The sequence below is a fragment of the Macaca fascicularis genome, chromosome 7, assembly GCF_037993035.2.
Source record: "Macaca fascicularis isolate 582-1 chromosome 7, T2T-MFA8v1.1".
Lineage (NCBI taxonomy): Eukaryota > Metazoa > Chordata > Mammalia > Primates > Cercopithecidae > Macaca > Macaca fascicularis.
The window spans coordinates 30525915-30543023 of record NC_088381.1 but is presented as its reverse complement, the minus strand read 5'-3'; the positions used below and the strand labels follow the sequence as shown (position 1 = coordinate 30543023).

Sequence of the window (17109 nt, the reverse complement as noted above, 5' to 3'; positions counted from 1 at the left end):
AGCTTATTTTTAAACTATGTACACTTAAAGTCTTTTAATTTTTTCTTTTTTTTTTTTTTTTTTTTTGAGACGGAGTCTCGCTCTGTCACCCAGGCTGGAGTGCAGTGGCGCGATCTCGGCTCACTGCAAGCTCCGCCTCCTGGGTTTACGCCATTCTCCTGCCTCAGCCTCCTGAGTAGCTGGGACTACAGGCGCCCGCCACCGCGCCCGGCTAATTTTTTGTATTTTTAGTAGAGACGGGGTTTCACCGTGGTCTCGATCTCCTGACCTTGTGATCCGCCCGCCTCGGCCTCCCAAAGTGCTGGGATTACAGGCGTGAGCCACCGCGCCCGGCTTAATTTTTTCTTTATTTTTTTGAGACAGAGTCTCACTCTGTTGCCCAGGCTGGAGTGCAGTGGTGTGATCTCGGCTCACCGCAACCTCTGCCTTCCGGGTTCAAGCGATTCTCCTGCCTTAGCCTCCCGAGTAGCTGGGACTACAGGTGTGTGCCACCACGCAGGGCTAATGTTTTGTATTTTTAGTAGAGACGGGGTTTCACCGTATTAGCCAGGACGATCTTGCTCCTTTGACCTCGTGATCCACCTGCCACGGCCTCTGAAAGTGCTGAGATTATAGCAGTCTTATAATGTTTTCACAAGCAACCTGCAGAACCTCACAGCTTGCCTTGTGTGAATACTCCCTGGAAGACTTCTCTAGACCTCCCCAGCTTCTAATACTCCTTTCTTTCCTACTACAGCTGCAGATACCTGACCTGACTTCCTTCTTTGTTCCAGTTGCCACTCTGATTTCTCTGCTTATATTCTTCTTTAACCAGCTGTTAAAATAGGCAGATTTCCCCCACTACTTGTCTTCCTACTATCTCTAAAATAAGCTGTGAGTTTAGTAGATTATGAATACTATTAAGATACAGAGAGGGAATGTAGTAGCTTTCTCTCTCCTTCCTTCCCTCCTTTTCTCTATCTGTCTTTTGTTTAACCAACATTTATTGACAGACTTCATGTGCAATAATCTCTTCTCACAAGGATTTTGCGATTTAAGGGGTAAGGTGTAGGTTGGATGAGTGTGGAGGAGAGTGGAAAAAGAAAACTCACCTAACATGATAAAGAGTAAAATATGACACAATTTATCAAGATGCATCTGCATATCCATTTAACCTGAAAAACACTATTTACTGCATCTACTTGCAACCCTGTTGCTTCATACTCTGGTTTCACCTACTATTATATTCAAGGTAATGTTTGATCAAGGCATAACTCCCTCTCTCAGAAGTATTTTCATTTTAATGTGGACTTTTGGCATGAGGGAAAGCAATGTTTAGGGGTAGTACTGTCCATGGGTTTCAACGTGTAACTTGGGCTGGCTCTGAGCAGAGAGGTCCAATTGATATGGGAGGTAAAAAGAAATGATTTAGGCAGATAGTGAGGGCAAGAAAGTCCTCAGTAAGGTTTCTCTTTTTATAAAAAGTAGCCCCCATTTCTTTTCTAACAAAAAGCAGCCTGTAAAATCGAGCTGCAAACATAGATAAGCAAGCTTGAAGCTCGCACAGGTGAAGGCCAGCAGCCGTGACTGCCTGGTGGCTAGGCATGTTCAACATGGCAGTTCCATCTTTCCTTTTATCAACCGTGCATCCAGGAAGGAGCAGGCAGCATGGCGCTGGCCAGGTAAAAACCCCATTTGCATAATAGATTCAGGTGGGGTGGCCAGCCCCTTCAGGCACTATGTAAATGTCATGGGGCAATCTTTGGGCCCTGTGGAAATCGACAGCACCTCCTCAATCCAGTCTATAAAAACCCATGAACTTCACCATGGGACTGGAAGACCCACTCAGGAGCCTCTCGCTTTCTGCAGGAAAGAGAACTATTCTCTTTTCTCTTTCTTTTGCCTATTAAACCTCGGCTCTTAACCTCACTTCACATACGTCTGTGTCCTTGATTTCCTTGGCATGAGACAACCAACTTCAGATATTACCCCAGATGAACGATGTTGCTTCACAATTTGTGAAAGAGGCAATGTTTGGGAATAGTAACTTTCTTCCTTCTGTGAGAAAGTAGAATTTTAACAAGAAAATTTTCACAGGTTCCCTAACTATATTTGTGCCCCTGGTTTCAAGCAGATGGCTTAATATCACACAGTGGCTTGGGTGGAAGGTGGTAAAATGGTAATGGCAGTTTCCACCATTGTTGCATCCTTGCCTCAACCTCTGTGGCAAAAGGGCTCCCATGATTTCTATAAATCAAAGACTTTGCATATCAACTTTGAAAGACTGATGATTCTTCCCCCACCTTTTGGGGAAGAGCAGTATCTCCCTTCACGTCTCACTGTTCACCACCAAACACAGCACTCCTGTCTGCCCCCTTGGACTGGTCCTGTTCACCCTAAAAAATTCTTGGGCTTTCCATTTACCCAAATCATGCAATCCTTTGATGAGTGGGACCTCTCCTGTCAATTCTCATGAACTATACCAGAGTATAGAGCAAATAACATGGAAACATTCAGTAATCACTTATTGGAATCAAAGTGTCTCAGAACCAAAAGGTCTTGTGGTGATCATATCGCCCATTGATTTTCCACCTGTGTTCTGAGAAGCCCTGTGGTTTCCCAGAGAGGCTTCAGGGGACAGGCAACATCTTCACATCTAGGATTCTGCTTCCACCACCTCCAATCAAGTAGAACAGTTACGACATTATTTGCTTTATAATTGGGATTTAAAATAGGACTTCGTTTTCAAAAATAGTTTCTCTCTAAAAAAGGAGGATGAACAATTGAGTTTTGGCATTAAGTTTATTTTTATGAGGAAATGAAAAGTAAGTTAAAGTCATTTTCTATCAAGGTCACATATCTCTAGGTTTAAATGATTTGATGTTTACTGAAGAATTCTCAGCATTATGGGAAGCTGTAAAGGAAGACATGTGGGAGCTTTTGATGTCTATCGTCCATCTTACTGTACTACATAAACAGGAGGATGTTTCCCCAAAAGTGAAGTCGGAAATGAAAGAATAATTATGTTTAATTTACCAACACCGCAATTCTGGTATAAAGTCAGGGAAAAAGGAAAAGAATTTTCTCTCTCAAATTTTGTAATGTGCATTATGCCCTGCTCTAACAGTTGGAAGAATAAGAGTCATCAACTGGTGTGGGCTAACGTTTGGATCATTTAATCTCGCTGTAACCCTGGGAACAAGTGTTTCTCATTAAAGGAAGTGCAATGGTGTATGCAAACTTTTGGAAAGCAATTGTTTACTCTTGTCTGCAGTTACAAGAGGAAGGACTAAGTCATCAAGCTTCCATTTCTGCTTCTGTTTGGTGATTTCTAATACGGGTCACTTATGAGGCCAACCAATTCTGTTCAAGGAAGTCACTAAAAAGGGAAATAATTATATTTGGTACGAAAGCTGATGTGGAAGAAAATTCACAAAAAAACAACTTTGACTCTACTTCAGGCTCTGGCTTAATGGTTTGGAAAACTAATAATTAATTTTCTCAGAAAGATGTCAAATAGCTAGAACTATAATGCCCAAATAACATGCAATCCTATTTTTTCTTAATAAGTGGAATCCTCTTTTAATCATTTTCAAACCAGCAACCACAAAATGCATTGTTTTATTCCTGTAATATTTTTCCGCAAGTCTTTTCCACATAGAAAGTTATCTCATTTCCAAGGTTATACACTGAAGACAGAACTTGATTTTACATTCAGATCTCATTTGACCTAACAAACAGAATGATAATATTTTTCTCTATTGGTATTGCTATATGATATAGAACATTTGAAAAGTACTGTTTGTCTTCTGTGGGACTTCCCAGATTAGGTTAAGAAGTATCTATTAATATATATATATATGTGTGTGTGTGTGTGTGTGTGTGTGTGTGTGTGTGTGTGTGTGCGTGTGTGTGTATTTGAGACAGTGTCTCACTCTGTGCAGTGGCACAATCTTGACTCACTGCAACCTCTGCCTCCTGTGTTCATGCAATTCTCATGCCTCAGCCTCCTGAGTAGCTAGGATTATAGGCGTGTGCTAACAGGCCCAGCTAATTTTTTTGTATTTTTAGTAGAGACTGGGTTCCACTATATTGGCCAGGCTGGTCTTGAACTCCAGGCTTCAAGTGATCTGTCTGCTTTGGTCTTCCAAAGTGCTGGGATTACAGGCATGAGCCACTGCACCTGGCCAATATTTATACTTTAAACAGAAGGACCTGCAACAATAGCTGGAAAAGATGTTGAAAATAAGCCTCTTCTTCCTTGCTGATGTCCAAGACAGATGGGATAGCCACCAAGCAGAGCGAGTTTCATGGAGAAAAGGTTGTCACAGAGTCTGTCTGAACAGATCATGTTGGGAGAAGGGAGATATCCCCTATAATATCTCCATCCCTACCCCAGCAACTCACAATCCAGTTTCATAATGACCCTACCTCATATTGAGGATTACCATGTGTATAGGGTTTATGAGGTGTGGATTATTCAGAATAAAGTTGTGAAGTAAAATATCAATTGTATTAGAAAATATGGTTTGTAGGCCGGGCACAGTGGTTCACGCCTGTAATCCCAGCACTTTGGGAGGCCGAGGCAGGTGGATCACCTGAAGTCAGGACTTTGAGGCCAGCCTTGCTAACTTGGCAAAATCCCGTCTCTACTAAAAATACAAAAATTAGCTGGGCGTGGTGGCGCATGCCTGTAATCTAAGCTACTTGGGAGGCTGAGGCAGAAGAACGGTGTGAACCTGGGAGGTGGAGGTTGCGGTGAGCCGAGATCATGCCACTGCACTCCAGCCTGGGCAACAGAGCAAGACTCGGTCAAAAAAATAAAAATAAAAAAAAGGGAAAGGAAAGGACAAGAAGAGGGGAGGGGAGGGGAGGGGAGGGGAGAGGAGGGGAGGGGAGAGGAGGGGAGGGGAGGGGAGAGGAGGGGACGGGAGAGGAGGGGAGAGGAGGGGACGGGAGAGGAGGGGAGGGGAGGGGAGGGGACGGGAGAGGAGGGGAGGGGAGGGGAGGGGAGAGGAGGGGAGGGGAGGGGACAGGAGAAAAGAGAAGAGAAAAGAAAAGAAAAAAGAGAAAGGAAAAGAAAAGAGAAAGAAAAATAAAATACAGTTTGTAAAAAGCTCACTTCTGATAGCAGAGAGGTTGCTAACTATTTTTGTCCTTCAGCTTTGTAAAGCGCTAGTTGGAGCCTAAGACAGCAAAGATGAAATACATTTGTGATCCCAAATAGGAAACGTCTGTCATTACAGGAGGTGCGTAATAGAGAGAAAGTGAGTAAACTTTCCTTCTGGGCAGTTAGTGGGTAAAGGGATCCCACTTCAGATTAAAGGACTTGAAGCTTGCACCCATGTTCCAGATTCAGACTCTCATTCCATACATCAGAATTCTGCCAGGCTAAATGTAGAAAAGCAAACCACGCTAATATGGAACAACTACAAGGACTGCTTCCTCCTCTGAGTGCTTCTATCTGAAGAGTTGCCTGAATATGTAGTATCTCCCATATCTCCATAGCAGGTTCCTTTTTATCATCATGAGATCAACCAATGGAGAGAAATTTGGCTTTCTGTATGCCTCCACCTCTTTTTATCTCCTCTACTTTCCAGACAAAGTAATAGGAATGAAGCAACGAAAGTCACATTACAGCTTAGAATAGGACAAGCCTGTTTATTTGATTGTCATTGGTTCTTATCTAGCACTGGATGTAAATCTATGTGCTATGGGAAAAATAAAAGTTAAGAACTTGCTATAATTTGAGACTTGAAACTCAAACCTACTATAATACTATGACTATTTTACAAGTTATTGTTTTTTCTTGGCCTAGATGGTTTATTGAGATGTTTAAAAAGTATTATTTAGCAAAGGCTGTTCGCGATGGCTTACGCCTGAAATCCCAGCACTTTGGGAGGCCGAGGCGGGCGGATGACGAGATCAGGAGATTGAGACCATCCTGGCGAACATGGTGAAACCCCGTCTCTACTAAAAATACAAAAAAAAAATTAGCCAGGCGTGGTGGCGGGCGCCTGTAGTCCCAGCTACTCGGGAGGCTGAGGTAGGAGAATGGCATGAACCCCGCAGGCAGAGCTTGCAGTGAGCCAAGATCGCGTCACACTGCACCCCAGCCTGGGTGACAGAGCAAGACTCGGTCTTTAAAAAAAAAAAAAAAAAAAAGTATTATTTAGCAAACTACATTTCCATTGAAATAACAGAAAACTATCATCAAACTATTATCTCTAAATACTGTGTACAGATCCAAAAAAGGAAGCATTGATTCCCACGAAACAGAATAAGACCTAGATAATCCTTGTATGTTGTTAGACACTTGAAAACTTTTCTCTCCAAAGTATGTTCTTTTCTCTTTTACAAACTGTGGTCTCAGAGTCACAGAAACCATCACTCTTTTGCCTTTGCTCATACCAGTTTTCAGTAACTTTTAGAATAAAGGACAAAATTTCAATCCTCTCAAGATTCAACTCATATATTTTAATGGAAAATTTCTTTCCAAAGGATGTTTTTACATTTCTTACATAATCCTAGAATAAATATAAAGAGACATTGAGAGATGACCTAATCTATCCTCATACTTCCTCAAAAGTAAACAGCAAAACCACCCTAAAGTAATGGGAATAACGCTATCTAGTACAAAAGCTTGAGAAAGGACTCCACCGTGTGTTACCTATCACAATAATAATTCCCTTTAAACTAACAGGTGAGTTCTCATTCTGGATAACCGAAGCAGCATCATTGAAATCCATTTCTTCTCCTGTTCTCAGCTGGGTTCCAAAGTTGAATTAATATCACAAACTTTAAAAACTGCGTTATTTCACTGACTCTCCGGTAGACTGCAAGCTCCTTGAAAAATGGGAACCAGGTCATCATCTTTATATTAGAATCTACATTCTAAGTCAGTGCCTGGCATATCCTTGTGTTTATCAAGCAATGAATCAAAGTACTTCAAGTGCATCAAACACTAAACCAACACACTGGCTTATAAATGCTTTTTCATTATATGCTTACAATGCTTGTTAACATTTGCATGATTATCATTTGAAATACATTTTTTGTTATAGCTGTTTCTTTCCCTTCATACCTAGGTAGCCCTTATTTTTTCAGCTGTATTTAGCTCAATTATTGGTGTATTAAAAATTAAAAATTTAGACAAAGGCTCAGGCATAATTGCAATATGGAATTAAGATTTGAAATAAATAAAATGGTCAAAAATATTAGTCACAATTTTCTTTTAAGGAGTTATAATAATGCATTTTCTAACTTTCTGATATAGTTCTATACAAAAATATATTTAATTTCAATATGGTCACATGATGCCTACTGTATAATAACCTGTGAAACAAACTAATTTGGATAATGTATGTTTTCAGGAACGTAACTTCACTTTAAAAGTATCTTTCATTCTACACAGCAGGGGAACATACAAGAGGGAGAGTTTCCCTGAGCCAGTATTCTGTCATGTGGCTGTTAGTCTGAAAACTCTGAAACAAGGTAGGCACTTCTTTTCTTCCTTGCATAACTACCAGCTGCTACTGCCACCTTCAATTCAATGTTCACTATTGTCTAGTTGCCATTAATTACATGCGTTGGTTTGATATTTTGGCCAGTTTAAAACTGAGTCATATAGTAGGTATCTATTAAATGTTTATTTCAGATGAGGGATGCAAGGATAGAATGATTGAGGAAAGAGAAATAAATTTGGTGGGGAAAATGATAAGAAGAGATGGCACATGGAACAGAAAATGAAGGAATAACTTCATTTAAGGAAAGTATAGGAGATAATTTTTTTCTGCTGAAACTAAAGAAGAACAATAAGGGAACAAGAATGTGTATGAAATGATACTTATATGCTACTGAGAAAACTCACTGTGAGTCATTCTGTGTAACCTCTCAAATCTGAATCATTTTTTAACAGCAAATCGGAAAATATTTTTGCTTGATGTGTGTGTGTGTGTGTGTGTGTGTTTTAAGATTTAGAGAAGTTTTAGGTGGTCATTGGAGAATTTCAAGTTCTTGTTTTAATATTTATTCTCTTCAAGACTTGAACATCAGTAATGATTCATTTTTATAAGAAAGGAAATTATCCACTTTGACAACCCCAAACTGTAGGCTTCAGAGCTCGTTCTACATATATTATTTCCTGTTTCTATAAACATGAGTCTCAGAGGTCTTACAATTCTTTATTTCAAATAAAGGTAGATGCCTCTGAATATGAATTCCTTTATTACTAAAATCTGCTTAGTTAAGGGATCTAGAAAGACTGCTGTACCAACACAGAATTATCAGGGCTCATTACAACTACATCACTGAAGAAGACTCCAGCACACATTGCAGTCACTGTCTTTCGAACTCCGAGAAGAAAGTATCTACCTAGTGACAATTTCCACTCTAGTAAGTTTAAAATAGAACTGAACTGCATCTCTGCCAGTCTTCCTCCTGCATTCCCTTTGTTCGAATGATGACAATGGCTTCTAGCTAGTCATCGAGTCAAAAGCCACAAAATAATCTTACACTTTTTATCCCACTTGTTTATTCCAATTATTCCATTTACTGTCATATTCAGCCAGTCACGAAATCTGGTTGAAACCACCACTTACATACTCTTCACATTCACATTCTTCTATTCATTCCTACTATTATAGGACATAGTTCAGATTTTCATGATTTCTGCAATAGTCTGTAGTTTTTCTGTCTCTATACTTTCATCACACACTGGTAGAAATGTTTTTTTCATGTGTAGTTAAGAGTGTTTACAGCTTTCTATTCCTTATTCACCTGAGATTTTAAAATGCAACGTGGGACTTCTGTTTAAACTTCATGAATTGGCCAAACACATTTCTTCTCCCTGTTGTGACTTTACAAAAAGGATAATAATAAAAATATACAAAAACCGTCAGAATGAAGGAAAGAGAATGGGAAAGGGCCTAATGTGGGCAGTCATTGAATTTATTCTCATCAGAAGAACCCTGACAGGCTCCAGATTGAGATGCAGCAGGTGGCAAGAATTGTGGGACTAGAGAAAGGAGCTGAAAGCAAGAGAATAACTGACCATCTGAAAACATTGCTGAGACCCCCTCAACGTCCTGTTCACCGTCATGGGCACTTAGACTGTTACTGCCTCGGGAAGAACACCCAAGGTTTATTCTCATGAGAAATTAAATCTGAAAAGCTGTGGGCCCAGAAACTCCAGGCAAATAGTGAGACTGAGATGAAAATTAAAAAGTTAAATAAAATCCTGTATAAGAACTGTTGAACTCTGAGTTCTCTTGTCCATCCTGCTCCCGGGAACCACAGGAGCAGGTGTATGCCCCTCAGGTAGGAAACCTGAGGCTTTTCCTCTGGACAAAGTGAAGAGCCTTAGAGATGAGATTTCCAGAAAGTGACAATGGCAGCACTTTTAAACGAACGCATACACACCAGCGCAAATTCAGTCTTGCAACCTTAATACCCTAGAGTGTAACTCTCCAGGTACCACAGAGCCCAGCAGAGAACAGAGCACCGGCCATCTTCTCAGTGTCTCATTGTTACAATATGAACCAACAGACAAGGATTACAAAACAAAGACAAACCACTAATGTGAAAGGTGGATACAATCAAACCGGAAAAGCAAAAACCCAGATGAACCACAATCAGCATATGAAACAATGAGGAAGCAGACTTTTAAAAAAATGTAAGTATAATACTCTAGAGAAACTAAAAATTATACTGCATCATAACACACTACTAAAATTTAACTATCAGAAAATAACTCTTGACTATTACAAATCTGATAGCTGAACTATAACTATTAAGTGCTGAAAAAGAGTTCAGAAAATCACTTGAATCAGAATATGAAGAAAAGGGAAGGAAAATAAAACAGATAACAACATTAGAGATCAATCATGAAAATCTTAGTTAAAGGAAATCCAAAGAGAAAGAATCAAGAAATTTGTATGTGGCCGGGGGAAACAGTCTAAGAATGTTTTTTTTTAAGTTAGCATAGACAAAAACATTTCCAAACATGAATATTCTCCAAGGGAAAAAAACGAGATGAAAAAGTGGTTCTCCTATTGATTATTTCTCGGAAAGTTACTGACTTCCATGAAAACAAAGAGACAAACCTGAAAAGACATAGAATCCAGGCAAGAGTCTGGGCCACATCTGAGCAAGACTCGATCTCAAAAAAAAAAAAAAAAAAAAAAAAAAGAATGGGGAGGATAATGAGGAGGAGCAAATAGAATGAACTCCGTGTCTCTCTAACACTTGACCTGAAGTAACTCCACTTTTATCTTGTTTTCTTTGGGAATTATAAATACAATTTTATTTAGTAAAAAAAAAAAAAAAGGTTCTTCTGCTTTAGAAGTATTTATGAAGTACAGCTATAAACAATGGAGAAAGGAATAGGAGACTCTGAGAGATGAGAACAAAAGGAAACATCTTTATTGTAAAATAACTCAATATGGCAATAAAAGACAGAGGCAGAGAAATAGCAGCAGAGCAGCAGTAAAAATAGTAATAGCCTATGAATCAAGAAACTTGGATTTTATTCTGTCTCTGTACTACCAGCCAAATAACTAAAAATCAAGAAAAAAAAAAAAAAGGAACCAAAATAGAAGCAGATTAACAGGCTATCCAGATATTAGAGTTATCCAAGGCAGGCTTTTAAAAAAACTCATCATAAATATATTGAAGGAAATATGTGACAAGATGGAGAATTTCCCCATAAAACAGAAATCTAAATTAAGCAATTCAAATGAAATCTTAGAAATAAAAATTATTAAAAATTTGAAATGGGCTTAACAACAGGTATTGATCTGGATGTTAATTACTTCGTGTACACTTCAGATTTATGCACTTTACAATATGTGTATTATATATTACACCTTAATCAATGTATTTTTAATTCATTCCTTCTGCTTGCGAAAATGGGCTGGTGAGTGAGAAGGGGAGTGAGCAAGAATGAAATAGGGAGAAGTGCTTACAAAATCCGTGTGGTCGGTCACCAAAAGAGATGACGGCATGGATTAGGTGGCAGTGATGGAGCAGGTAGAAAGAAAGGTTTTGAAATAATGTTAATTGGATTGCTAATGAATTTTCCAGTTTTGACAGCTATTTTTTTGAGATACTGAGTTGGAAAAGTGTATGCAACATCTCTCACATAGGTGATTGGATATAGACGTACTAAGCTCAGAGTGGAGATCTGGGCTAAAGATACAAACTAAGTTCTCAGCATAAAAATGCAATTTAAAGAAAAGTGTAAGGTTTAATGAAATCACATAGAGAGTGTACATGGAGAAGAGAAAGGGACCCAGGTCAAAGGCCTGAAATCACCAAAATTTAGAATTTGGATGCAGGAGTTGGAGACACTTCTGAAGAGGAATGGCCCGTGAGGTAGGAGGAAAGCCACATGAATGTGGCTTCAAAGAAGTCATGAGTGGAGAATGTGTCAATAAGCAGAGAGTGACCAGTCATATCAAATTATGCTGTGAAAATGAGATTTGACTGTGCGGTTTTTAATTTTGGCTTTGATGGAAGCATTTCAAGGTATAGGTGGAAAAACTCTAAAAGAAGTGAACTTAAAGGAGAACAAGAAGTGAAGAAGTAGAGACAACAAATAGAGAAAACTCTTGCATTGTGTGAAGGGGAGAAAAGAAATAAGGTACCTGGGGGAGTGCAAGGAATTTTTTTTTTCTTTTTTGAGATAGAATCAGTCTTTTGCCCATGCTGGAGTGTGGTAGCAGGATCTCGGCTCACTGCAACCTCTGCCTCCCAGGTTCAAGTAATTCTCATGCCCTAGCCTCCTGAATAGCTGGGATTACAGGTGCCTACCACCACGCCTGGCTAATTTCTATATTATATATTTCTGGAGACAGGGCTTCACCATGCTGGCCGGGCTGATTTCGAACTCCTGACTTGAAGTGATTCTCCCGCATCAGCCTCCCAAAGTGCTGAGATTACAGGCATGAGCCACTGTGCCCAGCCAAGTATTTTTTTAAAATGTGGGATATATTAAAGCACACTTCTACTTTACAGGAGAAAATGCTTGAAAAAATTAGAGTGGATGGGTTGCAGTCTAATTTTGCAAGCAGATGAAGTGCAAGGGATTTTCTTTCATTTTAATCAAAGGGGGAATATTTGAGTACAGATGCGCTTAGGTTTAGGAATTCAGTGATGGCGAGATGATGATGGGCTTCTTCTCTGAATGCTTCTAGTTTCCTTTTACAGTTTGAAAAATTTCATCAGAATGTGAACATGAATGGCGAGGTGGAAAGGAAAAAAGAAAAGATAATTAAATGACCATCTTGGGGTATTAGGAAGCAAATTTATTGAAGAAATAGAGCAGCGTTACTGGAGAGGGTCACCTTGAGATGCGTGGCCATCTATTTATAATAAGACCACTTATTGGGGTTCGCTATCTTCCCAAGCAAAGTTCAGTAATATGATTTGGAGCAGAGTCTTGGAGCCAGAGGAAAATTAGATTTAACCCTGACCTGGATTTTTCCATGGGAGAAAGATAGAAAGGGGAGCATTTCATCCAACTCAAATGCTATAGCGTCTTACACTGAACACCCTGGAAAGCTCTGTCGATCTTAGGCACAGAGAAGCTAGGGATAATCCTGAAGTTGCTATCACTATTGGTTCTACTCTTGACAAAACTGCCCTTTGTCAAGTAAAGAAGCTCATCAAGTGATAGCAACATCTTTGGACATGCTTGATTAAAACCAAGGGACTGCTAAGCCTCTGGTAAGTTTTCTCGCAGGAGAATTATTTGGTAGATAAAATACATAAGGCAACACATTGCAAGCCACAGCATTGACAATCCATGTACTGGCTCTAACTTAAAGAGGCAGTTGTGGTGAGACCTTCCATCCTCACCTATTTCAAACTCAGCCAACCCTCCTTAGCAGTATATTAGAGAATAAAAATGTCCTTTAGAGATTCGCTGATATTTGATGAAGATGGATATCTCCATTAGAAAGCTCATCACTTGCAAGCTATCAAAAAGATAGTTTTTGACTTTCTTGGTCAAAATGTTTAACTGGTAGAATGTTTTAAAGTGTACCTATGGTAAAAAAATTCAACAGTATACATTTGTCAGCTGTCTTATAACTTAGAAAAATGTAATTTATTATGATACAGACCTGTTTATCTTATGCTGATGTTTCTTTTATAATCTACTGAGAGAAAAAAAAAACACGTGAAGTGAAACAACACGTTTATTCTTAGAAAGAACATGGAGGCATGTGTATAAAAGTGGATTGGGAATGTGGTGCTTCTTACAGTTCCTGGAAGTTGGGAGGAAGGAGAGGAAGCCATGGAGGGCCTGGATGGGGTGGCTCATGCCTGTAATCCCAGCACTTTAGGAGGCCCAGGTGGGCGGATCACCTGGGGTCAGGAGTTTGAGACTAGCCTGGCCAACATGGTGAAACCCCGTCTCTACTAAAAATACAAAAATTAGCCACACGTGGTGGCGCATCCCTGTAATCCCAGCTGAGATCCCTAGGGAAGCTGACGCAGTGGAATTGCTTGAACCTAGCTGGCAGAGGTTGCAGTAAGCCAAGATCATGAGCATGCATTCCAGCCTGGGCAACAGAGCAAGACTCCATCTCATAAACAAACAAACAAACAAACAAACAAACAAACACTACAGAGGGAGTCACCAAAGTGGAGCTTGTGCTTTAGCCTAGCTATCTATCCCCAGAATGGCTTGTCCTGGCCACTCTGTCCAGCTGAGACTACTGAATCTTCTATGATTTGTTACTAACCTCTGGACTGGCAAAATCATACCTAATTGTATTCTTTTCCAACAGTCAGTGCACATTTAAACTGATAAAGCAAAGAAATGTTCACAGTCATTTCACATACATGAAATGTCTCTTCAAGAGGAAGGCTTACTCTTTTCTAAAAACCCCAGAGTCTATGTGTAAATGAGTGTTGTTCCCATCACAATACTTATTTTACAAGCAAGTTATTCTAACAATGATCTGAATGTTATTTTGATGAATTCCTCTTGGAGATCAATCATCTAAGAATATCAGTCACGTAACTACACACAGTTAACCATTTCAAATCCTTTGTGGACCAAGAGAGATGGACAGGTGAACAAACAGATGAACTACTACTAGATGAATTACAGATAGACCTGAAGTCACAGCTCCTTCTGGATCCACTCCTAGAAGTTACTACAAAGGTAATTAAGTTATTTAAACTTCTGTGCCTCTGATATTTTCTGTCTAGAAAATAACTCATTACACTTGGGGCCCAGATTCCATTATAAGTTAAAGGAGGAATAAATGAAAAAGTGCCTGATAGTCATCAAGCTACATAGCATACCAGGCATTGTAATTTTTCAGCACCTCATAATCTCCTTACAAAGAGCTGTCTCAAGTTCTCCATTAAAACACCGAATTCTCTTATACATTGGGGAGAATTGAGTTAGATCCGTATCTCCTGTCAGAAAAAAACCTCTGAGACAAGTTGTCAAAATGGACAAAGCCAACTAACAAATAGTACATGTGGTAAAATAGATAATAATTTTGAAAGAGAAATGGACACCAAAACAGTTATGCAAAGTAAAACTTGAAAGAAGGAGCAGTGACTATCTTAGACAAGTACATATAGACTGGAGGTCCCATGAATATTTGAAGGACAAAGCAAAGTTAGAGTAGAACTATAACCACACTACTATGAGAACACTAAATAGGAATGATCAAATTGTCTTTGTTTGAGGCATTTGGAGAAGGGAAAGGCCGCATCCTAACTGAGCCTTTTTGTTAAGCCTCTGACTTCAGAAATTTCCAGAATATACTTCAGAAATATATAGGGATATATTTTTTATTATCGAGAATTGCATTCAAATGGTATAGACAAAAGTTTTTCATTTTAAGCTTAGCATCCTCTCTCTCACCTAAAATAGCTATAACTATTAATTTATCATATATCCTTCTAAACATTAAAGACATATTTACATACCTATATATATATAGAGAGAGAGAGAAAGAAACAGACAAAACTTTCTTTTTCTTTTTCCCTAGATCTCTCTTACTTTGTGCTTTACTCTGCTGCTGGCCTGGAAGACTAGAGTAAAGTTAAAGGGGGTAGAAGAGTATAAGACAGGGTTGGAAAGAAAGGCCGGAGCCAGACCATTCTAAATGTCAGGCAATGGTAAGGAAGTTAGTGTGTATTCTAAGTTGTTTAAATACAAAAACAGGGAATTGTTATAATCTGACTATTTCTAAAGGGTACTCTGGCAGCTAGGGAGGAGATACTATCAGAATGGGGCATAATCCATATTGAAGAGAGCATGAGAGTTGGAGAATGAGAGACAGTAAATACAGACAACTAGAGAAGTTTTGCTGTGAAGGGGAAAAGAAAGTTGGCACTTCTCCAAAATACTATATCCAGCACGTTCCCCTCTTAAAATTCTGCTGACTGTTCTTGAGGCCATAGTTCTTGGTCTATCACAGATTTTTTTTTTTTTTTTTCCAAATAGAGAAATGAGCAGCATCAGAAGATCATGTGATGAAACATGAAATCCCTGACCTATCACAACCCAGCCCTCATCTCCAGACCTATGCTTTCTGAACCAGCCAGATTGTAAGCTTCACATCTGAATGAAAGTCTTAAGCCATCATTCAACAGCAGCAGCTAAGGAGAATCACTCCACACCCCGCCAAGGTGACCTTCTCATTTCATTTCTAAATGAAGTTCAAACTCCAATTCAGCATTCAAGGTTTCCACATTGCCCCCATTATTGCCTTCACAGGCTCTCTCTTCTAGTTAAATATAGCTAAGGTCTGCACCGTTGTTTACTCTAATCCCTGTACATAAAATGGCCAATTCCTCAATTCCACATGGACATGTGCTGTGTGTCTTTCAAGACTCCAGTCAAATCATTCAGTTTCTGAATCTCCGGCCATAAAATAATGTTTCCCCTCTAAAATGGAACTACTATACTAATCCTTTCTATAAGACCCTAAGTAAGTCTTTTGAGTATGTCTTGAACCTAATAGTGGTCAATCCATTTGTTGAATAATACTGTTGTAACAGAGTGTTACAATGGGTTATTTCTTCTGTTTCATCTGAGTACTCCAAGCTAGTGCGTCTCAAAAGTGACTGTGAATAGAAGTCACCTGGCCACCAGGTAAAAACGTAGATTCCCATTCCGTAGGTCTGGGATGAGACCTAAGATTCAGCATTTCTTCAAGGTACCAGGTGAAGCTGCTGCTGGTACTTGGACCACACTGAATATCAATCTACTGAATAGGTGCCAACTAGTTTCACACTGCAAAGTGGTACCGCAAACATAGAGAAGGTTGCTTAACATTAGTTTAGTGACATGGACATGGAACAGAAAATTCAACTCCAGCTTTTATAAGGTTGGAGGGGCCAAGAAAGAGCCTGGAGTTTAGAGGAATTTTGGAGAGAATGCTGTGTAATGACGGCTCTGCCTACCCAACTACAACCCAATCTATGGGAAACGGGAGATGCTGTTCCAACCATTAAGCCTAAGGAGAATGTCTTGAAATGGACTGATACAGAGCTGAATTTGTACGTCCTAGAGTTTGAGAGGCATGATGCCTGAGAAATCTAAAGGAAAAGAGACTGTAACAGTCTGCCTGCTGGGGTGGACAGTGTTCTGTAGTGAGGTTGCTATGTTGGAAGAGGCTGCATGCCAAGAATTCATTGGACAAATGATGTGCATTATTTTCCATGGAAGAAATGTGGACCATACCCGTGTGAGAATCTGTGTGGGGTTGTCTTAGATGTTGCACAGAAAGGCCACCAGAATGGGTTTGGATACCTCACCAGAAAGATGCTGAAGCTATTAGGATAGGTATCTCAGGGATGAGGGAGAATTGCAGTTAAAAAGTCTGAATCACTTTGTACTTGGCCTTACCAGTGGAGCAGGAGTGAGAGACCCCCTGTGATGACAAGTTTCCCCAACAACCCCAAAGAGAAGGTCTCAGCTATAACACTTGCCAAAACTCAGAGACAGCTGCACAGGCCTTAACTGCGGGAGAGAAAGAATTGTAACACAACTTTAATAGATTTTTCCCTATTGTATAGGAGTGAACACTTTAATTGATGAACTGAGACTTTAGTGAAAGTGTTCAAAGGACATTTTTGCTATCTGAGAATAAAAGT

General features: G+C 39.5%; 1 protein-coding gene across 1 annotated transcript in view; it reads right to left on the bottom strand.

Annotated features, from left to right (window-relative positions):
- The window catches only part of UNC13C (unc-13 homolog C), a 649809-nt gene that overhangs the window by 548930 nt on the left and 83770 nt on the right, over nt 1-17109 (bottom strand). The gene's annotated exons all lie outside the window — the stretch shown is intronic.